Source organism: Engystomops pustulosus, chromosome 1, assembly GCF_040894005.1.
Source record: "Engystomops pustulosus chromosome 1, aEngPut4.maternal, whole genome shotgun sequence".
In the NCBI taxonomy this organism is placed as follows: domain Eukaryota; kingdom Metazoa; phylum Chordata; class Amphibia; order Anura; family Leptodactylidae; genus Engystomops; species Engystomops pustulosus.
The window spans coordinates 172,309,902-172,335,843 of record NC_092411.1 but is presented as its reverse complement, the minus strand read 5'-3'; the positions used below and the strand labels follow the sequence as shown (position 1 = coordinate 172,335,843).

At 45.2% G+C, this 25,942-nt stretch overlaps 1 protein-coding gene across 4 annotated transcripts in view; it reads left to right on the top strand.

Moving 5' to 3' along the window:
* Positions 1 to 3,363: 3,363 nt before the first annotated feature.
* Positions 3,364 to 25,942, top strand: part of ADAMTS10 (ADAM metallopeptidase with thrombospondin type 1 motif 10) — a 296,280-nt gene continuing 273,701 nt past the window's right edge. For all 4 annotated transcript variants that reach the window (XM_072113884.1, XM_072113881.1, XM_072113882.1 and 1 more), the window contains exon 1: positions 3,364 to 3,672. The gene's annotated coding sequence lies outside the window, so the exon portion shown is untranslated. The remainder of the gene's footprint in view (positions 3,673 to 25,942) is intronic.

The window sequence follows — 25,942 nt, the reverse complement described above, 5'->3', positions numbered from 1 at the left end:
ATTTGGGTGGTTGATTTAGAAGAAAGTGAGTTTGGAACTCACTCTATTCATATAAGTGTCGTCACTGTGGCGGATGCTATGGGTGTAGGGAAAGATGGTATACGGCGTTTGGGTAAGTGTTTTGTTTTGTTCTGCTTATTCCTTTACATATTTATTGCCATGCATTACTGTGTAATATGTTGGTTGGTTTTTTACTATGATTTTATCTTGCACAGGATCTATCAGGTGCAAGTATGGTTGCTGTGCCACTTTTACATTTTTTCGGGCAGAAAAGTGTGCTCGAAGGCATGCAGGTGATCGGAACCTTGGTCTCCCTTTGATGGATTGACATTGGAGAGGTGTACAGGGGTTGACCTGGGTCCAACTGTTAGCTGCGGTTGTGGAGATTAGTCATTAGTTTTGGTTCTCATAATGACCTCTGAAAAGTAAAAACTGGCAACTTAATTTCACTTATTAAGATTGCTTTGTCTCGATTTAGGGAGCTTTTTGTTGTTTATATCTTAATGTGGTCTTACATCATTCCCCGGGCAGCATGGAGTGGTGCTCGCAACATGAACGCTATAGAGAGATCCACAAGGCTCCTGAACTTGTGAGTGCTATTGGTGGGATTCCTATTCATCATTCTTTGCTTGAAGGGAATAACACCAATATGTTGTTGGCTGAAGCGGTACACTTAAATGATATAGGCAATGATGTCTTTTTGTCAGAGCTGCAGGATGTGGTTGAGGTGGCTCTGAATAGATGGGTCTGGACTTTGCCTTCAGAAAGAAGGGGCAGCTTGGCGCCTCATGCTTTACGGGCATTTGGGGAGTCTGCGCATAGAAACTCAGAAGAGGGAAGTCTTTAAAGTTTAAAACTTTATGGTTAAATAAAGTTGTGTCCACCCCACAATTTCCAACATGCCAACAGGGCATTCTATAGGAGGGTCCCTGACTGGGAACATTTTCTGGGCCTCCACATCACTTATATTAATTTCCATGTCTTATATATTATATGTCACATATCAAACATATGATAAGGCTATCATGGATTCTGGGCTGGAAAGAAATAGTTGCTTTCCTAGCAGTCTACAGTTTGATGATCTGACATTTAGCGCATAAAAACATTCCACCTAGAAATGTTACCAGAATCAAAATTTCAACATAGATAGGGGATTGCAACCAAGATTACTACATAGTTCTGGGACCAGAACCAAGATTACTACATGGATAGCCTAGCAGAACCAAGATAACTACAAAGATACATTGGCATGATAAAATCCCCACCCCTCCAGCACTGCTGGATACATCATGATGCTGCAGTCTCCTGATGTATCTGGTGGCTGGGTTATACAGCATATAATTCTATGCCAGGTCCTGCCTGGTGAAGAATTGCACAATTAACTAGCAACCATTCAGCTTGAATGATCACTAGTTATAGCGAGCGCATAGGACAGTAATGTTCCATGTCAGCCCACTCTACAGCCGGATGTGACACCCTTTATGCCCCTCCACACCCACTTGCATGCAGATGCCATAAAGGGGTATATAATCACAATTACTGTCTATAAATTTGCTATCCATGTGATTATATCAACCCAAAATAAAGGAAAAGTGTCACTTGGGGTGCACAGTGAAAGCTGGGATGATGAAGCCCCTAAAAAATATCAAGACTGCCTTGTTGTCAGTTGTACTGCATATGGAATTTTTTCCCAGCCTCCAAGCGTACGGCATGGAATAATAAATATTTACATATGGAAGTACAATGTGTCCACAAATAACAAGACCTCATATAGCTAGGTTAAGGGAAAAATAAAAATGTTATGGCTCTTAGCATATGGAGACAGAAAAGCTTATGTTTTTATTTTTATTAATAGGGGGAGGACTTGTGCTATACTAGACAAGGTAATATCTGCATTGTATATATCTGCTTATTTCAGCTCTCACTATATACTGGGCAGCTGTTACTGCACCAGGCATTCCTCGCGACCACTTCTGGAATAGATATCCTGGTTCGGCTTTAATCCCACATCATGTCTTTAGGCTTCCTGAAAGACATGCTTGGTGAATGGGGGCTGCCTTAAAAAGGTAGCAAAAGATGTGTGGTTTTTCTTGTCCCATTTAGTTAAATCTATTTGCATATTTCTCTAATTTTTTCCTGTAATCAATACCTGATCGATTCAGGAAAGAACCATCACAAGGAAAGTCTATAGGAGCAGTGACAGCTCAGTTTCTCTCCTCCAGCAACCAACCATCTCTCTGTGATTGATGCCTATCCCCCAGCATTCATATCTCCTGTAACCAGTATCATAAGCCTCTGCAGATCCCACAGATAGGGATCTGTTACTGCAGGTCTTGATAAGACTGAAGCCTGCTGTCTCCTATGCTCGGATATAGAGCTACATCCATTCCAGAATGTAAAAGTAAGAGAGGACTCTGATTTACAGGCCCCCTGTAGTGGGTGGACCCCATGACATCAAGGAGAACATTTCACACCTGATAAAAAAGTTGCAAAAAGTCTTCAAAAGTCAAAATCAGTTCCAAGCTAATTTCTACACCTGGGCAAAGGCAGCTGTAGATTTGTGCCGAAATGTATGACTTTTTTTAAAAAAAAGTCACAACTTGCACATCTGGGTTTAGGTGGAAAACTAGGCAATGACAAACTTTGAAGGTAGACTGTTTTAGGCAAAGAAATAGTCACAAATGAGCACCGTGAAAAGTTTCAAAAATTGAAAAAGAAAAAGGCAAGTCACAAGTTTGTTACATGTCCCCTATTGTGTAGAGAGCCTAAGTACATTTTGGTTCTTTTTTTCCTCCCATCTCCAAGCTTTTGTATTTGTTACCACATTTTACCACTGGAGGTCAGCAGTTTCTTCATAATAAAACACAGCAGTGCCACTTGGCAAAATTTATGCAATTGCTGTGAATTACAGCTGACAAAAAGCAACTTTTTAGGGCGGTATGTACTTCAGACACTCTGTCAATGGTGGGCAATTCTCAGGATCACTGTACATTGTGTTAAGCTTGTCAAATGGTAGGGTGTATGCATATGATGAGTAAGATGAGATAGATGCAATGTAGACTGAGTTTTACACAGTGTACAGTATGAGTATTGGGAGCTCTGTGCAAGAACGTTAAGCTATAGCAATAACAATATAGAAAAAATGACATTCTTTTCAAGTTTTCTTTAAAAGTGAATACCATGGGAATATGCTGCTTTAGGAGAGGTACCAAAGAGGGTTGTAACATAGCTTAGCCCTTCCTACCTATTTAGCATCAGCCATGCCCACTGCCCCTGTGGCAATTTAACCCCTTTGCTGCTGAAACAACTATAACAAATTACACAACCACGTGCTTTAGACCCCCTTTTCCTGGAAGACATCTCTAAGCAGCATATACGCTGCTGACCCCTCTATGATTATTCTTGAGAAACTCAAGTATACATACTAAAAAGCTTTTTGACTGTCTTAGTGTGCTGCTTTTTAACACAGTCCCTTTAATTATGTGAGGTCAATGCTTCTTTTTTTTTTTTTTTTTGTTAAGGCTTGTAGCTGCCAAAACAATCATCCACTGGATAAATTGCTTAAATAAAACCAAAACCACAGGACCCAGAAACATCAGTATCACTGTGCTGTAAACCGGCAACTCACTTCAAGGAATTCAAGGAATAAGCAAGTGGAAGTTAAACATTCTGGTATGTACATATTATATCATAATTTACAATCAGAGACCATTAACAGTGAGAGGGTATATGTTGTGGTCTGTTCTTTTCTGCAATTACTCCAATTATAAATTTAATACTTTCATCTGTACTTCTTATGTACTTATGTAATCACCTCAAGTATATTTTAAGTTGTTCATTGTACAGCTTTCATTTGTAATTGTAAAACTTACCGTGGACAGCAGTAAAGTTTCTCCTAAATTGTTGTTTCTCATTGCTTGAGAGATTTTCGTCTTTTCATATCATAAATGTTAATATGAAAATATGCTTAATAATTTTTACTATTCTAATGTTAATAATCTGATTTATTTACTCCTCCATAAATGTTCTGATATTATCAAAAATGTATTCTTTCCATCTGTTACAATATAACACAAATCTTGTTGTAACTTGTCTCAGTACGTTAGTGCTTAGTTCTCCACTTTTTTTTATTCATTGCATTTTGTAATATCTGGATCTATCTGGATGGACTGTGGTCTTTTTTTTTCGCCCTGCTGCCTGAAGCATGTAGACACCTTTTGCAGCTCCACATATTTCTTGTCTCTTGCCTTTTTGTGTAATTCTCATTTGTCTTTGAAATTTGACCTCTGATCTTAAATACAAATGACTGATGGGAAACCAGATGTAGGAGATAATTGAAAGTTAGTTGAAAAAACTGTGATGTAAGCTTTAGATGCAATTATGTGGACTTGACTAGACTTGACTAGACTTGACTTTTAATTGTTATCATGTATAAAATCCTTCAATTCAATAGTGATGTTAAATGTTTCACATCACAACTTAGAGCCGGCCTCCATTTTCAATAACCACAGAAAGGAGTGGTTCAACTCTTCACCTCAAGTCTGTCCGCCAGCAATATCTACAGCTAGGGTTTTAGATAATTTTCAGATCAGTTATGCTGAATTTAACTTATGTGGAGGAGGTAGGTAGGACATCTGCTAAATACCACTAGAGCCTCTTCTCTCTCAAAGAATCTGCCATCTTTTCATATACATTTAAAAGAAATCAACCTCTTAAAAAACATTAAAAAAACGTTGGCGCTGTCTGTTGCTAGTCTTGAAAGTCTCTGGGAAAGTTATAGCTAGCAGCACGGACCACAGGGACAAGATCTCCGGCATTCTGGGCCTCTCGCGGGTAATTTACATATTACCAAAATAAAGTTTTTAACAACTGAGGTTAGGTTCTAGGATTATTAATTTACTGATTAGGGCAGAGTCAGGCAGGAGCAATCTTCCATCACATCTACTTCTGATGGTAGATTCCTAGTGGTAGATCTCCTTTAATGTTGGGGGAGAAAATAAAGTGGGTATAGGACAGACAATAACTATGACTGGACTGTTTTTTTTAAGATTGATCATACAAATTTAAAAGGGGGAGGGGTTTTATGTATATGTAATCGTACCTCAAGCACATCCTGTGCAAGAAGTACAGGGGCAGATTAAGGGTACCATGGGCCCTGGGCCATGTAAGAGGTTCAGGGCCCCTTGGGCCTCGTTCACATGCTGTGTTTGAATTACGCTTTGAAAAGCATTTTAAAGGCAGCTGGGAGGAGCTTCGCCTGGTCACATATCCATTGACACTGAAGGCCTTGCAATAGGAAACATGCACCATGTGTTTTGCAAGTAAACAATCGAAAATCTGTGGTACTCATTCCTGATCACAAGCATGTTCCAGACTTGCTTTTGAAGCACACTAGGTCCATCTATTCACACGCCGATAGTTGGTTTTGTTGTTTTATCTTGCAGAGCTTGCAGAGTGATCTCTGATTACCTTGTTTGGTATGTTTTATAATCACTACTATGCTCTAGTCACTTTATTGTTTAAACTCTACTATTTGACTTTCTGCATTAGGAACCAAGCATACCTTGAGAATGCGGTAGCTACACTGATGCAGAAGCATATTTTGTTTAATCCCTGAGCTGAGTGGTTTTGCTGAAAAAACAATGATAAAATTCAGGATAATGAGGCTCTGTTGCTCCTTTGCTTGGCTCGTCACTTTTCCTCTCATATTAGTTATGCACTGCAATCGGAGAATAATGTAATCACTGTGTTGTGCCTGACTGCAGGCCAACTGCTGTGTATGAGGGATCCAGCTCAGGTTGATTAGTCCTGTCTGGACAGTTCCAGAAGCTCCATGTGTAATGTGTTTATGTATGGCAGCCAGAAGCACCCAGCTTTCCCGGGGTCCTGAATGTTATAATTGTTTTTTCAGCAAAACCACTCAGCACAGGGATTAAACAAGATATGATCCTGCATCAGTGTAACTACAGCATTCTCAAGGTATGTTTGCTTCATAATGCATAAAAATGGTAGATTTTCTTTGAGCACTTTGTACACCATGAATATTTTATTTTATTGCCTTTTTTATATCGATCTAATGATGTTGCGCTAATTATGTAAATTAGATATTTAGTATGTTAAAGTGACCCAAATCGAGTCATGTCGAATCACGTTTAAAAAAAGGTATTTCCTGGCTGCAGAGAGCCTGTAGGGTGTTGTGCCACGCTCAAATATGTATACGGAGTGTGGTTTGGTCTTCCAACAATGCTGTGTTTTAGTATGACACGCACATGACAGCCACTGCTCTTAGAATAGCTTCACTCTTCAATTCCATGTGCACTTACAGGGGCCAACTTGACCAAAGTGGAAACGCAGCCTTAGAAGGCAACTTCTGTGCAAGCTCAAAAGGACTGAGCTGAGGGCCAAGATCCCACATCAAAGAGTGCACTCTTTTTACACTGACAGCAGATGACTCCATAGATTACAACAGAACCTGTTCTGTTAAACGTGGATACATGTAGAAACTCCGCAAAAGAGTGGAGAGGGTAGTAATTTTGCATTGACATCACTGATCTCACGGTTCAGGATGACAGGCTTCAGGAAGGAGACATGGAAGGAGTTCGGTATGCGCATAGAAGGAGGAAGGCGGAGTTTGTAGGCCACTTGATTGATGCGCTTGATTACCTCGAAAGGACCAAGGAACCGGGGACCGAGCTTGTAGCTAGGTATCTTGAGTCGGACGTATCTGGAAGACAACCATACTTTTTCACCAGGAGAAAAGATGGGAGGAGCCCGACGCCTCTTATCAGCCTGGGTCTTGATACGGTTTGTAGCTCGCAGAAGAGACTGGCGGGTCTGGTCCCAAATAGAGTTGAGGTCCAGCAGCAGATCCTCAACTGCAGGGACATCAGAGGGAGTAGACAGCGGAAGAGGAGGGCGAGGAGTACGTCCATAGACCACGAAGAACGGAGACAAGCCAGTAGACCCAGAGTCCAGGGAATTATATGAGAACTCAGCCCAGGGTAGGAGGTCAGCCCAGTTGTCCTGACGGGCTGAGACGAAGTGACGGAGATAGCAGCCCAAAGTCTGGTTCACCCTCTCCACTTGACCATTAGACTGAGGGTGATAGGCAGAAGAAAAGTCAAGGTTGACCTGCAGTTGATTACACAAGGAACGCCAGAATTTTGACACAAACTGGACTCCACGATCGGACACGATGTGCAGCGGAAGACCATGCAGCCGGAAGATATGTCTGAAGAAAAGGCTGGCAAGCTGTGGAGAAGACGGAAGACCTGGAAGAGGAACAAAATGTGACATCTTCGAAAACCGGTCCGTCACCACCCAGATGACAGTACAGCCCGAGGAGACAGGCAGATCAGTGACAAAATCCATTGCCACGTGGGACCACGGGCGACTGGGTATCGGTAACGGTAATAACAGTCCAGCTGGCTTGAGACGAGTGGCTTTGTTGCGGGCACAGGAGGAGCAGGATGCCACAAACTCCCGAACATCTTTGACCAGGTCAGGCCACCTGTAGTAGCGGGAGATGAGGGCCATGGTGCGTTGCACCCCAGGGTGCCCAGCCACACGGGAAGAATGTCCCCAAGACAAAATTCTCTTCCGAAGAGCAGGTCTAACATATGTCTTGCCAGGAGGTAGCTGCCGAAGATCAACAGGAGCTGCAACAACAAGCTGGTCCGGAGAAATTATATGCCGAGGAGCTGGTTCCTCTCCAATCACATCAGAAGCACGGGATAGAGCATCAGCCTTGACGTTCTTGTCAGCCGGACGAAAATGGATTAGCAGGTCGAAACGGGAAAAGAACAATGACCACCGGGCTTGCCTGGGATTCAGGCGCTGGGCTGACTGGAGGTATAACAAGTTCTTGTGGTCAGTGAACACACATACAGGATGAAGAGCACCCTCCAGAAGATACCGCCATTCCCCCAGAGCAAGTTTAATGGCCAAGAGCTCTCGGTCACCAATCAAATAATTTCTTTCAGCTGGGGAAAATGTTTTTGAAAAGAAGCCGCAAGTGGAAGTTCGGCCCCTGGGCCCTTTTTGGGTGAGGACCGCTCCAGCTCCCACGGAGGACGCATCCACCTCAAGAAAGAAAGGTTTGTCGGTATCAGGCCTAGAGAGTACTGGAGCTGAGGCAAAAGCGGACTTTAACTTGGAGAAGGCCTCTTCAGCTGTAAGAGACCAGGAACGTGGATTGGCACCCTTCTTAGTGAGGGCCACGATGGGAGACACCACAGTGGAGAAATGGGGAATAAACTGTCGATAATAATTTGCAAACCCCAGGAACCTCTGTATGGCTGGGAGGCCCTCTGGGCGTGGCCACTGAAGAACTGTTGACAGTTTTGCGGGATCCATCTGGAGGCCTTTGTCGGAAATTATATAACCAAGAAATGGAAGACTGTGCTGGTGAAACTGGCATTTCTCCAGTTTGGCGTAGAGATGGTTGGCACGAAGTCGATCAAGAACTTGGCGTACGTGTCTCTGGTGGGATTCAAGGTCCGGAGAGTACACCAGGATGTCATCCAGGTAGACCACGACACATGTATAGAGGAGGTCCCGGAAAATGTCATTAACAAATTCTTGAAACACAGCAGGGGCATTACACAGTCCAAAGGGCATTACTAAATATTCAAAATGCCCATCCCGGGTATTAAACGCCGTCTTCCACTCGTCACCTTTGCGGATCCGGATGAGATTGTAAGCACCCCGAATATCCAGTTTGGAGCACACCTTGGCGCCGCGCAGGCAATCAAAGAGTTCCGTGATCAACGGCAAGGGGTATCAGTTTTTAACCGTGATCTTATTCAGCCCACGATAGTTTCATAGTTTCATAGTTTATACGGTTGAAAAAAAGACACTTGTCCATCAAGTTCAACCAAGGAAGGGATGGGATTGGATGAGGAAGGGATTTAGGGGAAACAATTCTATATAACATAACCATCAATGTTATTTAGGTGTAAAAAGGCATCTAGACCCTTCTTAAAGCTCTCTGCTGTCTCTGCTGTGACCAGCGCCTGAGGCAGGCTATTCCACAGATTGACCGTTCTCATAGTAAAAAAGCCCTGTCGCCTCCGGTGATTAAACCTTGATTTCTCCAAACGGAGACAGTGCCCCCTCGTCTTTTGATTTGATCTAATCTGAAACAACTTACCACCATATTTTTTGTATGGACCATTCATATATTTAAATAAATTAATCATGTCCCCTCATAGTCGTCTCTTTTCCAGACTAAATAAATCTAGTTGTTTTAATCTTTCCTCATAACCAAGACCCTCCATACCCCTTATCATTTTTGTGGCTCTACGTTGAACCCTCTCCAGCTCCAGGGCATCCTTTTTATGTACCGGTGCCCAGAACTGGACAGCATATTCCAGGTGTGGCCGAACCAGTGCCTTGTATAGTAGTAATATTACATCCCTATCACGAGAGTCCATACCACTTTTGATACATGACAAGATCCTACTAGCTTTAGAGGCAGCTGATTGACATTGCATGCTGTTATTCAATTTATGATCCACTAGTACCCCCAGGTCCTTCTCAACAAGGGACTCTCCCAGATTTACTCCCCCAAGGACATATTTTGCCTTTGGATTATTGGCCCCCAGGTGCATAACCTTACATTTATCCACATTAAACCTCATTTGCCAAGTGGATGACCAAACATTCAGTTTGTCCAAGTCACCCTGCAGCCTATGAACATCCTCCATAGACTGTATTACACTACACAGTTTGGTGTCATCTGCAAAAATAGACACAGTGCTATTAATTCTTACCTCTATATCATTAATAAATATATTAAATAGTAGGGGGCCAAGCACAGAACCCTGAGGTACACCACTCATAACTGGTGACCATTCCAAGTATGAATCATTGACCACAACTCTCTGGATACGATCCTTCAGCCAGTTTTCAATCCAATTGCAAATGATTTCTGCCAAACCAATAGCCCTAATTTTACCCATCAGGCGTCTATGAGGGACAGTGTCAAATGCCTTTGCAAAGTCCAAGAACACAATATCCACAGCTGCTCCTCCATCCAGGCATCTGCTCACCTCTTCATAAAAGCAGATAAGGTTAGTTTGACAACTTCTATTCTTAGTAAACCCATGCTGGCTATCACTTATTATTCTATTTGATGTCACATACTCCAGTATATAGTCTTTTACTAACCCTTCCAATACTTTCCCCACAATGGAAGTTAAGCTTACAGGCCTGTAATTGCCAGGCGAAGTTCTAGAGCCCTTTTTATATATTGGCACCACATTTGCCTTGCGCCAGTCACTTGGCACCACACCAGACATTATGGAGTCCCTGAAGATTTTAGACAGTGGTACAGCAATAACAGAACTGAGTTCTTTAAGAACTCTGGGGTGTAACCCATCTGGTCCAGGAGCTTTGTACACATTGATTTTATTGAGCTTAGATTGGATAATGTCTACATTTAGCCAGTCTATTATATTACAGGGTGCATGAACCGCACTGGCACCACCCACGTCAGAAGTTCTCTCTTCTATTGTATAAACGGAGCTAAAAAACCTATTAAGTAACTCCGCCTTCTCTTGGTCTCCAGTCACCAATGCCCCATTTTCAGAATAAAGGGGTCCAACCTGTTCTGACCCATTTTTTTTGCGTTGATATACCTAAAAAATTTCTTGGGATTTGTTTTGCTATCTTTAGCCACCTGTCTTTCATTTTGTATTTTGGCTGATTTGATTTCTTTTTTACAGATTTTGGTAAGTTTTTTGTAAGTATTGAAAGCCTCTGGTGACCCGTCAGATTTATATTTTTTAAATCCCCTCTTTTTCTCATTAATTGCCCTTTTAACTGTAGCTGTAAGCCACGCGGGGTGTAATCTAGCCCGTCTATACTTGTAACCTATTGGAATAAATTTAGAAGTATAAAAACCCAGGATAGATTTGAATTTCTCCCATTTAACATTAGTATCATCATTTGACAGAATCTGATCCCAGTCTATATCCTGTATTGCAGCCCTGAATTTTTGGAAATTAGCCCTCTTAAAATTCAAAGTTTTTGATTTTCCCACCTGTTTCTGCTTTTTAAAGTTTAAGAGGAAAATAATTATATTATGATCGCTGTTCCCAAGGGGTTCCCTGATACTGACATTTTGGACAATCTCCTCATTGTTAGAAATCACAAGGTCCAACAATGCGTCACCTCTTGTGGGATCTTCTACAAGCTGCACCATAAAATTATCCTGAAGAATGTTCATAAAATGTTTCACCTTCATAGATGAAGACGAGCCCTGACCCCAATTTATATTTGGAAAGTTAAAGTCTCCCATTATCACTACGGTCCCCTCCTGTGCTGCCCGCTCCATCTGTTTATATAGGTGACCCTCTATTTCCTCAGAGATGTTAGGGGGTCTATAAATTACACCAAAAATAATTTTCTCAAAGCTCTCTTGGCTTTGAATTTCAACCCACAAAGTTTCAGCCTTCTCACACTCTTCTGAGACCACTGACTCATTCACAATCGCTTTTAAGTCTCTTCTGACATACAGACATACACCACCTCCCCTCCTATTTGCCCTGTCTGTCTGAAAGAGTGTAAAACCTTGAATATTAACAACCCAATAATGCGATGCATCAAGCCATGTCTCTACTACACCAACAACATCTAACTGTTCCTCTAATATCAGAGCCTCAAGCTCGCCCATTTTGCCTGTGATACTTCTGGCATTTGTGAACATACAATTTAATTTTCCACAGTTATTTATCTGATTTAAAGTAATTTTACTGGCACATATATCCTCACCACTGTTCTGCAACTTGTGGATCTCCTTATCCACCGCCTTGGTCCCACATACACCGCCCACCTCACCACCCACCAACATAACCTGCCCCCTCTCTGACCTGTCTACCCCTTCAGTGTTTTCCTTTTCCTCCTCCCCCGATCCTAGTTTAAATACTCCGCCACCCCTGCTAGGATCTTCTCCCCCAGCACAGCAGCCCCCCTTCCACTTAGGTGCAAGTTATCTGCAGAAAACAGCTTGTACCCCAGTGAAAAGTCAGCCCAATGCTCTAGAAACCCAAATCCCTCTGCTCTACACCAGGATCTGAGCCATGCATTTAACTCCCTGAGCTCCCGCTGTCTGCTCTGTGTAGCGCATGGCACAGGTAGGATTCCGGAGAATACTACCTTGGAGGTCCTTTCCTTAAGCTTTGAACCTAGTTCTTTAAAATTATTCTTCAGGCTCCTCCACCTACCATCTATTCTGTCATTGGTACCAACATGGACCATGACAGCTGGGTCATCCCCAGCCCCTCCCAGTAATTTATCCACCCTTTCCACCACATGCTGAACCCTGGCACCAGGGAGACAGCAAACCATTCGGTTGAGGCGGTCCTGGCGACAAATTATTCTATCTGCCTTCCTGATTATAGAGTCCCCTACAACCACTAGCTGCCTTGGCTTGCCTGCACTCCCATCCACCCTACTACTAGCTGGTCTGCTCCCCCGGCTGTGAGGGAGAGCAGGATCCGCTAGGGCTGCCATTTCTGACACTGACGTCCTTACATCATTGCACAATTTTGCAATTTTGCTTGGATGTTCAGAGTCAGAGTTGGCCTTCCTTTTCTTTGACCCCTTCCTACCCCCTCTATTTATAGTAACCCAGCTACCCACCTGGTCCTGCTGGCTTACCTCTCCATCCTCCACTTCTACCCCACTTATTTCTTGCTCAGTGAGCAGCATACTCCTCTCAAGATTGTCAATTGCTCGCAGCCGTGCAATATCTTCCTCCAGATCTCTAACACGAGCTTCCAGTAGAAAAATATGGGCACATCTGTCACAGCGGTATTCATCCTGGAACTCCTGCTCCAGCAGTGTATACATGCGGCAGAGTGTGCACTGGAGCATACCACCAATCTTGCTAACCATATCCTAGTAACAAAACTGTGATGAGTATATAAATCAAGAGATATAAAATGTAGGTTACTTACAGTTCTGTGGACTTCTCTTTTTCAAACTCCGCTTTTTTCAACTCACTTAAGTTCACTAGCCACTTAGAATCACAGCCAAAACTGAGCGAGCTCAAAAGTGAGTTGCTAGACCTTAATTTATCAGGTGTGAACACTAATCCCTCCTCCCAATTAGCAGACCAGGCAAAGAAAGGAAAAAAAATCTATTTAAATTGTGACACTAAGAAAAGTGCCTTGCTATTACCTATATACGCAGTCCACAATCACCCAAACAACAGATTCACTCTTAACACACACAAATCTCCGCTTTTTTTCAACTCACTTAAGTTCACTAGCCACTTAGAATCACAGCCAAAACTGAGCGAGCTCAAAAGTGAGTTGCTAGACCTTAATTTATCAGGTGTGAACACTAATCCCTCCTCCTAATTAGCAGACCAGGCAAAGAAAGGAAAAAAAAAATCTATTTAAATTGTGACACTAAGAAAAGTGCCTTGCTATTACCTATATACGCAGTCCACAATCACCCAAACAACAGATTCACTCTTAACACACACAAATCTCCGCTTTTTTTCAACTCACTTAAGTTCACTAGCCACTTAGAATCACAGCCAAAACTGAGCGAGCTCAAAAGTGAGTTGCTAGACCTTAATTTATCAGGTGTGAACACTAATCCCTCCTCCTAATTAGCAGACCAGGCAAAGAAAGGAAAAAAAAAATCTATTTAAATTGTGACACTAAGAAAAGTGCCTTGCTATTACCTATATACGCAGTCCACAATCACCCAAACAACAGATTCACTCTTAACACACACAAATCTCCGCTTTTTTCAACTCACTTAAGTTCACTAGCCACTTAGAATCACAGCCAAAACTGAGCGAGCTCAAAAGTGAGTTGCTAGACCTTAATTTATCAGGTGTGAACACTAATCCCTCCTCCCAATTAGCAGACCAGGCAAAGAAAGGAAAAAAAAAATCTATTTAAATTGTGACACTAAGAAAAGTGCCTTGCTATTACCTATATACGCAGTCCACAATCACCCAAACAACAGATTCACTCTTAACACACACAAACCTCCGCTTTTTTCAACTCACTTAAGTTCACTAGCCACTTAGAATCACAGCCAAAACTGAGCGAGCTCAAAAGTGAGTTGCTAGACCTTAATTTATCAGGTGTGAACACTAATCCCTCCTCCCAATTAGCAGACCAGGCAAAGAAAGGAAAAAAAAAATCTATTTAAATTGTGACACTAAGAAAAGTGCCTTGCTATTACCTATATACGCAGTCCACAATCACCCAAACAACAGATTCACTCTTAACACACACAAATCTCCGCTTTTTTCAACTCACTTAAGTTCACTAGCCACTTAGAATCACAAGCCCAAACTGAGCGAGCAGAGCCAAAACTGAGCCAAAACTGTATAGTCTATACAGGGACGTAAGGAGCCGTCTTTCTTGGTGACAAAGAAGAATCCTGCACCAGCCGGAGAGGAGGACTTGCGTATGAAAGCCCTCTGCAGATTCTCCTTGATGTATTCAGACATAGCAGCCATCTCAGGAACAGAAAGCGGATAGACCCTACCTCTGGGGAGAGTGGCACCCGGAAGGAGATCCACAGGGCAATCAAAGGAACGATGTGGAGGTAGTGTCTCAGCTTGTATCTTGGAAAACACATCTGCGAAGTCCATATATGGATATCCTTTCCTTTCCGACTTCATGCTGACCAGAGAGTTTTTCAACATGCCAAGCAGCGGGATGGTGAGGCTGATGATGGCGGCATTGCCACTGACCATCTGTGTTGACACCTCAAAGTCACTCAGCACCTGACAGATATCAGACATCCACGTCCACTCCTCATTGTAGACTTGAGGAAGTTGACTGACCTGACTACCAGTTCTGGTGGAAGTTGACATCTGGCAGTCTACAATCGCTCTGCGCTGCTGGTAAACTCTGGATAACATGGTTGATGTTGAATTCCGCCTCGTGGGCACGTCGCACAACAGTCGGTGAGCGGGCAGTTGGAGGCGGCGCTGCGCTGCCTTGAGAGTGGCTGCATCTGTGCTGGACTTCCTGAAATGCGCACAGATGCGGCGCACCTTTGTGAGCAAATCAGACAGATTGGGGTATGTCTTGAGGAACCGCTGAACTATGAGATTTAACACATGGGCCAAGCATGGCACATGTGTCAGTCTGCCAAGTTGCAGAGCCACCATCAGTTTACGGTCGTTGTCACACACAACCATGCCTGGCTTCAGGTTCAGCGGTGCCAGCCACAGATCAGTCTGCGCCCTGATGCCCTGTAATAGCTCTTGGGTGGTGTGCCTTTTATCGCCTAGGCTCAGCAGTTTGAGCACCGCCTGCTGTCGCTTAGCGACTGCACTGCTGCTGTGCCTAGAGCTACCGACTGATGGTACCATGCCCACAGATGGTAATTCGGAGGAGGAGGTGGAGGAGGGGTGGGAGTAGGAGGAGGCATAGTAGGCCTGAGAGACCTGGACCGAGGTAGGCCCCGCAATCCTCGGCGTCGGCAGTATATGACCAGCCCCAGGGTCAGACTCAGTCCCAGCCTCCACAAAGTTAACCCAATGTGCCGTCAGCGAAATATAGTGGCCCTGCCCGACAGCAATCGTCCACGTGTCCGTGGTCAGGTGGACCTTGTCAGAAACAGCTTTGGTCAGGGCACAGATGATGTTGTCTGACACATGCTGGTGCAGGGCTGTGACGGCACTTCGGGAAAAGTAGTGGCTGCTGGGGACCGAATACCGAGGGGAGGCCGCCGCCATGAGGTTGCGAAAGGCCTTGGTCTCTACCAGCCTATAAGGCAGCATCTCCAGGCTGAGTGATTTGTAGATGTAAACGTTGAGGGCTTGGGCGTGTGGGTGGGTTGCACTGTATTTCCTCTTGCGCTCCAGTGTCTGGGGTATAGACAGCTGAACGCTGCGCATGGAGACATTGGTGGATGCTTTGGAGGATCGTGGAGGCGAAGGTGTGGTTTTTGCACAGTCGGGGTCCTGGGCAGGGGGCTGACTAGCAGAGGCAGCAGATGACACAGGAGCAGTGGTGTGCCCGGCCGGAGGTGAACAGCCTTGGTTCCATTGAGTGGGGTGTTTAGCATTCATATGCCTGCGCATACTGGTGGTGGTTAAGCTGGTAGTGGTGGAAACCCTGCTGATGCTGGTGTGGCACAGGTTGCCCACCACTGTCATCCGGTGTTTCTTTAAAGGACCTCCAGACTTCCAAAAATCTAGCCCTCGCCACGGGAGCTTCACTACGTGAAACATTTGGCGCTGATGCACCAGCTCTGGCCCTGCCTCTCCATCTGGCCACACCACTGCCTCTTCCAACCTGTTCTCGTCCAGGACTCGCCTCCATCTCAGAAGCACTGTGTTCACCCCGCCTATCAACCAAGCTTGAGTCTGTCACCTCATCATCCTCCGATTCCTCAGTCTGCTCCCCCCTCGGACTTCCTGCCCTGACAACAACTTCACCACTGTCGGACAACCGTGTCTCCTCATCATCCGACACCTCTTTACACACTTCTTCCACGACGTCAACAATGTCATCATCACCGACAGACTGCGACCGGTGGAAAACCTGAGCATCGGGAAAGAGCTCAGCAGCAACCGGACAAGTGGTTTGTGACTCTGGGAAGGGTCCAGAAAACAGTTCCTCAGAGTATGCCGGTTCAAATGCCAAATTTTCCTGGGAGGGGGCAGACTGGGGGGAAGGAGGCTGAGGTGGAGGAGCTGGAGGAGTGCTGATTTCAGTGACATGGGTGGACTGCGTGAAAGCCTGACTGGTGGACAAATGGCTAGAAGCATTGTCCGCAATCCACGACATCACCTGTTCACACTGTTCTGGCCTCAACAGTGCTCTACCACGAGTCCCAGTAACTTGAGACATGAACCTAGGGAGTGTAGCTCTGCGGCGTTCTCCTGCTCCCTCATCAGCAGGTGGTGTCTCACCCCGCCCAGAACCACGGCCTCTGACCCCTGCAGTAGTTGGATGCCCACACCCTCGTCCTCTACCCCTCAGGTTCATCATTTTCAAAATTCAAGTGTAAATTGTTAAAAAAAATTTTTGTTTGTTTGTGTTTTTATTTTTTGTTTTTTTTGGTGTTTTTTTTTTTTAACAAAACGATATGAAGAAATCACACAGCAACCACAGAAGATGATGATGATTGCTATGGCTAGTTTCCAACCTACACTGATAGCACACAACAGGATTTTGTGCTGTGCCTGTGATGACTGGCCTAATTCAATCAAACCCCTAATAAATTGTCCCACTTAGGTGTTTGAGATGTATATGTGTGTCATTAAGAGCTAAATAGAACGTTCGCAAATCTCCCTGCAAATTCGTCACAATATGGTACTAGCTGCACTACTAGTGCCAGCAAGGCCATCGACAAGCAAAAAATAAAATATATAACGCTATTGTAGCCCTAAGAAGGCCTGTTGGGTTCTTGTATGGCTAGTTTCTAACCTACACTGACAGCACACAACAGGATTTTGTGCTGTGCCTGCGACTTTCAGTTAAAAAAAAAAAAAAAAATCGGCAGACTGTGCCTAATTCGATCAAACCTCTAATAAATTGTCCCACTTAGGTGTTTGAGATCGATATGTGTGTCACTAAGAGCTAAATATAACGTTCGCAAGTCTCCCTGCAAATTCGTCACAATATGGTACTAGCTGCACTACTAGTGCCAGCAAGCCCAGCCTCAAGCAAAGAAAAGAAAAATATTCTAGCCCTAACAAGGGCTGTTGGGTTCTTGTAGACTCACTCCTGCCTAACAGTAAGCTAATATAACACCCTAACGCTATCCCTGCAGCAGCAGCAGCTCTCTCCCTAATGGCATCCAGACAGAGAATGATGCGAGCAGCGCGGGCTGGGGCTAGTATATTCCAGGGTCACCTGATCAGGCCAGCCAACCACTGCTATCGACGTGTAAGTGTACCACGTGATGCTGGGTGGAGTGCAGAGTCTCCTGGCTTGTGATCGGCTCTGTTTCTGGCCGCCAAAAATCAAAACGGCGGGAGATGCAATTTTATCCAGCTGGCGAAATATTCGTCCGAGCAACGAGCAGTTTCGAGTACGCTAATGCTCGAACGAGCATCAAGCTCAGATGAGTATGTTCTCTCATCTCTAATCTTTAGCGATAAACAGCCAGCTTTTGGTTGTCCAAGATAAAATAAGGGAAGAATTAGATTGTATTTTTCACATTTGTATACTTCAGAATTCGTGGGTATTAAGATGGAGATGATGGAAGTTCTTTCTAATATATATAGAATATTACTTCCAGAATTGTTGAGGGTTTATAACTATTCCTTTGAAGCAGGGTTGTTGCCTAGTTCTTTGAGGGACAGGATATTGTTGTTTAAAGAGCTTAAGTAGGAAGCAAAATGATGGCCTTGCTTGATGTGGTCAAAGCTTTTGAGTGGGACTATGTCCGAATTTTATTAACTGGAATGAATTAACTGGATTAAGTTGCTTTATAATCAATGGCAAGGGCAAGTGGAAGGGCACCCCCTTGTTGTTTGCCGTGGTTTTGGAACCTTTGGCCTAAGGGTTAGAGATGAGCGAACATACTCGTCCGAGCTTAATGCTCGTTCGAGCATTAGCGTACTCGAAACTGCTCGTTGCTCGGACGAATACTTCGCCCGCTCGAGAAAATGGCAGCTCCCGCCGTTTTGCTTTTTGGCGGCCAGAAACAGAGCCAATCACAAGCCAGGAGACTCTGCACTCCACCCAGCATGACGTGGTACCCTTACACGTCGATAGCAGTGGTTGGCTGGCCAGATCAGGTGACCCTGGGATAGACTAGCCGCTGCCCGCGCTGCTCGGATCATTCTGTGTCTGGATGCCGCTAGGGAGAGAGCTGCTGCTGGTCAGGGAAAGCGTTAGGGTGTTCTATTAGCTTACTGTTAGGCAGGAGTGATTCTACAAGAACCCAACAGCCCTTCTTAGGGCTACAATAACGTTATACTTTTTTTTTTTTTTATTTGCAGCTAGTACCATATTGGGAGGAATTTGCAGGGGGACTTGCTACCATTGTGTTTAGCTCTTAGTGACACACATATCCACCTCAAACACCAAAGTGGGAAAATTTATTAGGGGTTTGATTTCAATTAGGCACAGTCTGCCATTTACTTTTTATTTTTTCATAACTCAGCATCATCTCATCTGGCATAGCAGTGTGCTTTCATACTTGGCTAGAAATAGCCAAAGGAGAATCCAAACGGCTTACTTATGCCTACAATAGCGTTATATATATTTTATTTCTGGTTGATCTGCTGGTGGCTGTCCTTGCTGCAGTGCATCTACTAGCAAATTGTGAGGAATTTGTAGTGAGACTTGCGACCTTTGTGTTTAGCGCTTAGTGACGCACATATCCATCGCAAAGACCGAAGTGGGAAAATTTATTAGGGGTTGGATTTCAATTAGGCACAGTCTGCCAGTTTCTTTTTATTTTACGTTTATTTTTTCATAACTCAGCGTCATCTCATCAGTGTGCTTTCATACTTGGCTAGAAAATAGCCAAAGGAGAATCCAAACGGCTTACTTACGCCTACAATAGCGTTATATATATTTTATTTCTGGTTGATCTGCTGGTGGCTGTCCTTGCTGCAGTGCATCTACTAGCAAATTGTGAGGAATTTGTAGTGAGACTTGCGACCTTTGTGTTTAGCGGTTAGTGACGCACATATCCATCGCAAAGACCGAAGTGGGAAAATTTATTAAGGGTTGGATTTCAATTAGGCACAGTCTGCCAGTTTCTTTTTATTTTACGTTTATTTTTTCATAACTCAGCGTCATCTCATCAGTGTGCTTTCATACTTGGCTAGAAAATAGCCATAGGAGAATCCAAACGGCTTACTTACGCCTACAATAGCGTTATATATATTTTATTTCTGGTTGATCTGCTGGTGGCTGTCCTTGCTGCAGTGCATCTACTAGCAAATTGTGAGGAATTTGTAGTGAGACTTGCGACCTCTGTGTTTAGCGCTTAGTGACGCACATATCCATCGCAAAAACCGAAGTGGGAAAATTTATTAGGGGTTGGATTTCAATTAGGCACAGTCTGCCAGTTTCTTTTTATTTTACGTTTATTTTTTCATAACTCAGCGTCATCTCATCAGTGTGCTTTCATACTTGGCTAGAAAATAGCCAAAGGAGAATCCAAACGGCTAACTTACGCCTACAATAGCGTTATATATATTTTATTTCTGGTTGATCTGCTGGTGGCTGTCCTTGCTGCAGTGCATCTACTAGCAAATTGTGAGGAATTTGTAGTGAGACTTGCGACCTTTGTGTTTAGCGCTTAGTGACGCACATATCCATCGCAAAGACCGAAGTGGGAAAATTTATTAGGGGTTGGATTTCAATTAGGCACAGTCTGCCAGTTTATTTTTATTTTACGTTTATTTTTTCATAACTCAGCGTCATCTCATCAGTGTGCTTTCATACTTGGCTAGAAAATAGCCATAGGAGAAACCAAACGGCTTACTTACGCCTACAATAGCGTTATATATATTTTATTTATGGTTGATCTGCTGGTGGCTGTCCTTGCTGCAGTGCATCTACTAGCAAATTGTGAGGAATTTGTAGTGAGACTTGCGACCTTTGTGCTTAGCGCTTAGTGACGCACATATCCATCGCAAAGACCGAAGTGGGAAAATTTATTAGGGGTTGGATTTCAATTAGGCACAGTCTGCCAGTTTCTTTTTATTTTACGTTTATTTTTTCATAACTCAGCGTCATCTCATCAGTGTGCTTTCATACTTGGCTAAAAAATAGCCATAGGAGAAACCAAACGGCTTACTTACGCCTACAATAGCGTTATATATATTTTATTTATGGTTGATCTGCTGGTGGCTGTCCTTGCTGCAGTGCATCTACTACCAAATTGTGAGGAATTTGTAGTGAGACTTGCGACCGCTGTGTTTAGCGCTTAGTGACGCACATATCCATCGCAAAGACCGAAGTGGGAAAATTTATTAGGGGTTGGATTTCAATTAGGCACAGTCTGCCAGTTTCTTTTTATTTTACGTTTATTTTTTCATAACTCAGCGTCATCTCATCAGTGTGCTTTCATACTTGGCTAGAAAATAGCCAAAGGAGAATCCAAACGGCTTACTTACGCCTACAATAGCGTTATATATATTTTATTTCTGGTTGATCTGCTGGTGGCTGTCCTTGCTGCAGTGCATCTACTAGCAAATTGTGAGGAATTTGTAGTGAGACTTGCGACCTTTGTGTTTAGCGCTTAGTGACGCACATATCCATCGCAAAGACCGAAGTGGGAAAATTTATTAGGGGTTGGATTTCAATTAGGCACACTCTGCCAGTTTCTTGTTATTTTACGTTTATTTTTTCATAACTCAGCGTCATCTCATCAGTGTGCTTTCATACTTGGCTAGAAAATAGCCAAAGGAGAATCCAAACGGCTTACTTACGCCTACAATAGCGTTATATATATTTTATTTCTGGTTGATATGCTGGTGGCTGTCCTTGCTGCAGTGCATCTACTACCAAATTGTGAGGAATTTGTAGTGAGACTTGCGACCGCTGTGTTTACCGCTTAGTGACGCACATATCCATCGCAAAGACCGAAGTGGGAAAATTTATTAGGGGTTGGATTTCAATTAGGCACAGTCTGCCATTTCCTTTTTATTTTACGTTTATTTTTTCATAACTCAGCGTCATCTCATCTGGCATAGCAGTGTGCTTTCATACTTGGCTAGAAAATAGCCATAGCAATAGGATAGCATCGTTTGGTTTTAAAAACTAAAAAACACAAAAAAAAAATAATAACTTTCATTTGCAAAATGTTTAACCCGAGGGCTAGGGGTAGAGGACGAGGGCGGGGACGTGGGCGTCCAACTACTGCAGGGGTCAGAGGCTGTGGTCCTGGGCGGGGTGAGACACCACCTGCTGATGAGGGAGCAGGGGAACGCCGCAGAGCTACACTCCCTAGGTTCATGTCTGAAGTTACTGGGACTCGTGGTAGAGCACTGTTGAGGCCAGAACAGTGCGAACAGGTGATGTCGTGGATTGCCGACAATGCTTCGAGCAATTTGTCCACCAGTCAGTCTTCCACGCAGTCCACCCATGTCACCGAAATCGGCACTCCTCCAGCTCCTGCACCTCAGCCTCCTCCCCCCCCAGTCTGCCCCCTCCCAGGAAAATTTGGCATTTGAACCGGCATACTCTGAGGAACTGTTTTCTGGACCCTTCCCACAGTCACAAACCACTTGTCCGGTTGCTGCTGAGCATTTTTCCGATGCCCAGGTTTTCCACCAGTCGCAGTCTGTGGGTGATGATGACCTTCTTGACGTAGTGGAAGAAGTGTGTAAAGAGGTGTCCGACGATGAGGAGACACGGTTGTCAGACAGTGGTGAAGTTGTTGTCAGGGCAGGAAGTCCGAAGGGGGAGTAGACTGAGGGATCGGAGGATGATGAGGTGACAGACCCAAGCTGGGTTGATAGGCCGGGTGAACACAGTGCTTCTGAGACGGAGGAGAGTCCTCGACCAGAACAGGTTGGAAGAGGCAGTGGTGGGGCCAGACGGAGAGGCAGGGCCAGAGCAGGTGCATCAGCGCCAAATGTGTCACGTAGTGAAGCTCCCGTGGCGAGGGCTCCCGCGGCGAGGGCTAGATTTTCAGAAGTCTGGAGGTTCTTTAAGGAAACACCGGATGACCGACGGACTGTGGTGTGCAACCTTTGCCAAACCAGGATCAGCAGGGGTTCCACCACTACTAGCTTAACTACCACCAGTATGCGCAGGCATATGAATGCTAAACACCCCACTCAGTGGCACCAAGCCCGTTCACCTCCGGCCGTGCACACTACTGCTCCTTCCCCTGTGTCAGCTGATAGTCAGCCCCCTGCCCAGGACCCTGCCACAAAAACCCCATCGTCGCCTCCACGATCCTCCACAGCATCCACCAGCGTTCAGCTCTCCATACCCCAGACGCTGGAGCGGAAACGCAAATATAGTGCAACCCACCCGCACGCCCAAGCCCTTAATGTCCACATCTCCAGATTGCTTAGCCTGTAGATGCTGCCCTATAGGCTAGTAGAGACCGAGGCCTTTCGCAACCTCATGGCAGCGGCCGCCCCTCGGTATTCGGTCCCCAGCCGCCACTACTTTTCCCGATGTGCCGTCCCAGCCCTGCACCAGCACGTGTCAGACAACATCATCCGTGCCCTGACCAACGCCGTTTCTGACAAGGTCCACCTGACCACGGACACGTGGACGATTGCTGCCGGGCAGGGCCACTATATATCGCTGACGGCACATTGGGTTAACTTGGTGGAGGCTGGGACCGAGTCTGACCCTGCGGCTGGTCATATACTGCCGACGCCGAGGATTGCGGGGCCTACCTCGGTCCAGGTCTTTCAGGCCTACTATGCCTCCTCCTCCTCCCACCCCTCCTCCTCCTCCAAACTACCATCCGTGGGCATGGCGCCATCAGTCGCTAGCTCTAGGCACAGCAGCAGTGCCGTCGCTAAGCGACAGCAGGCGGTGCTCAAACTGCTGAGCCTAGGCGATAAAAGGCACACCGCCCAAGAACTATTACAGGGCATCAGGGCGCAGACTGATCTGTGGCTGGCACCCCTGAACCTGAAGCCAGGCATGGTTGTGTGTGACAACGGCCGTAACCTGGTGGCGGCTCTGCAACTCGGCAGACTGACACATGTGCCATGCCTGGCCCATGTGTTAAATCTGATAGTTCAGCGTTTCCTCAAGACATACCCCAATCTGTCTGATTTGCTCACAAAGGTGCGCCGCATCTGTGCGCATTTCAGGAAGTCCAGCACAGATGCTGGCACTCTCAGGGCAGCGCAGCGCCGCCTCCAACTGCCCGCTCACCGACTGTTGTGCGACGTGCCCACGAGGTGGAATTCAACATTAACCATGTTATCCAGAGTTTACCAGCAGCGCAGAGCGATTGTAGACTGCCAGATGTCAACTTCCACCAGAACTGGTAGTCAGGTCAGTCAGCTTCTTAAGTCTACAATGAGGAGTGGACGTGGATGTCTGATATCTGTCAGGTGCTGAGTAACTTCGAGGAGTCAACACAGATGGTCAGTGGCGATGCCGCCATCATCAGCCTCACCATCCCGCTGCTTGGCCTGTTGAAAAACTCTCTGATCAGCATGAAGTCGGAAGCTTTGCGCTCGTCACAAGAGACGGGGGAAGAAGATTCCCTTGTTGATAGCCAAAGCACCCTTAGGTCTGTTTCTCAGCGCATATCGGAGGAGGTGGAGGTGGAGGAGGATGAGGAGGAAGAGGAGGAGAATGTTGGCGAGACAGAAGAGGGGACCATTGTTGAGTCCTTCACTGTTCAGCGTGTATGGGCAGAAGAAGAGGAGTTGGAGGAGTTGGAGGAGGAGGAAATGGACAGTCAGGCCAGTGAGGGGAGTGAATTCTTACGCGTTGGTACTGAATTCTTACGCGCATATGGCAGATTTCATGTTAGGCTGCCTAGACCGTGACCCTCGCGTTCAAAGAATTTATTCCAGCACCGATTACTGGGTATTCACTCTCCTGGACCCACGGTACAAGCAAAATCTTTCCACTCTCATCCCTGGAGAGGAAAGGAGTGTGAGAATGCATGAATACCAGCAGGCCCTGGTGCACAAGCTGAAACAGTATTTCCCTTCTGACAGCGCTAGCGGCAGAGTGCGTAGTTCTGCGGGACAAGTAGCGAGGGAGAGTAGGCGAGCAGGCAGCTTGTCCAGCACTGGCAAGGGTACGCTTTACAAGGCTTTTGCCAGCTTTATGTCACCCCAGCAAGACACTGTCACCTGTCCCCAGTCTCGGCAGAGTAGGGCTGATCTTTACAGAAAGATGGTGAGGGAGTACGTAGCTGACCATACCATCGTCCTAAATGATCACACAGCTCCCTACAACTACTGGGTTTCAAAGCTGGACATGTGGCACGAACTGGCACTGTACGCCTTGGAGGTTCTTGCCTGCCCTGCCGCTAGCGTCTTGTCCGAGCGGGTTTTCAGTGCAGCTGGTGGCATCATCACCGATAAGCGTACACGCCTGTTGACTGACAGCGCTGACAGGCTGACGCTTATTAAGATGAATAAAGCCTGGATTTCTCATAATTTCCAATCTCCACCAGGTGAAGGAAGCTCAACCTGAATAATTTATGCACTCCTCCTCCTCCTCATTTTCCTCCTTCTCCTCCTCTTTGTACACTAAAGCAGAGGAAACTGGCTATTTTTTGACAGGGCCCACTGGCTCTAGCTATAGTACTTTATGCATTTAATTTTTCTGGAGGGCCACCTACCCGGTCCTCTGTTTTAAACAATTTTTGGGACTGCCACATACAGGCACTCAATCTATTCAATTTTTCTGGAGGGCCACCTACCTGCTCCTCTGGTTTGAAAACTTTTTTGGACTGCCACATACAGGCACTCAATCTATTTCATTTTTCTGGAGGGCCACCTACCTGCTCCTCTGGTTTGAAAACTTTTTTGGACTGCCACATACAGGCACTCAATCTATTCCATTTTTCTGGAGGGCCACCTACCTGCTCCTCTGGTTTGAAAACTGTTTTGGACTGCCACATACAGGCACTCAATCTATTTCATTTTTCTGGAGGGCCACCTACCTGCTCCTCTGGTTTGAAAACTTTTTTGGACTGCCACATACAGGCACTCAATCTATTCCATTTTTCTGGAGGGCCACCTACCTGCTCCTCTGGTTTGAAAACTTTTTTGGACTGCCACATACAGGCACTCAATCCATTTCATTTTTCTGGAGGGCCACCTACCTGCTCCTCTGGTTTGAAAACTTTTTTGGACTGCCACATACAGGCACTCAATCTATTTCATTTTTCTGGAGGGCCACCTACCTGCTCCTCTGGTTTGAAAACTTTTTTGGACTGCCACATACAGGCACTCAATCTATTCCATTTTCTGGAGGGCCACCTACCTGCTCCTCTGGTTTGAAAACTTTTTTGGACTGCCACATACAGGCACTCAATC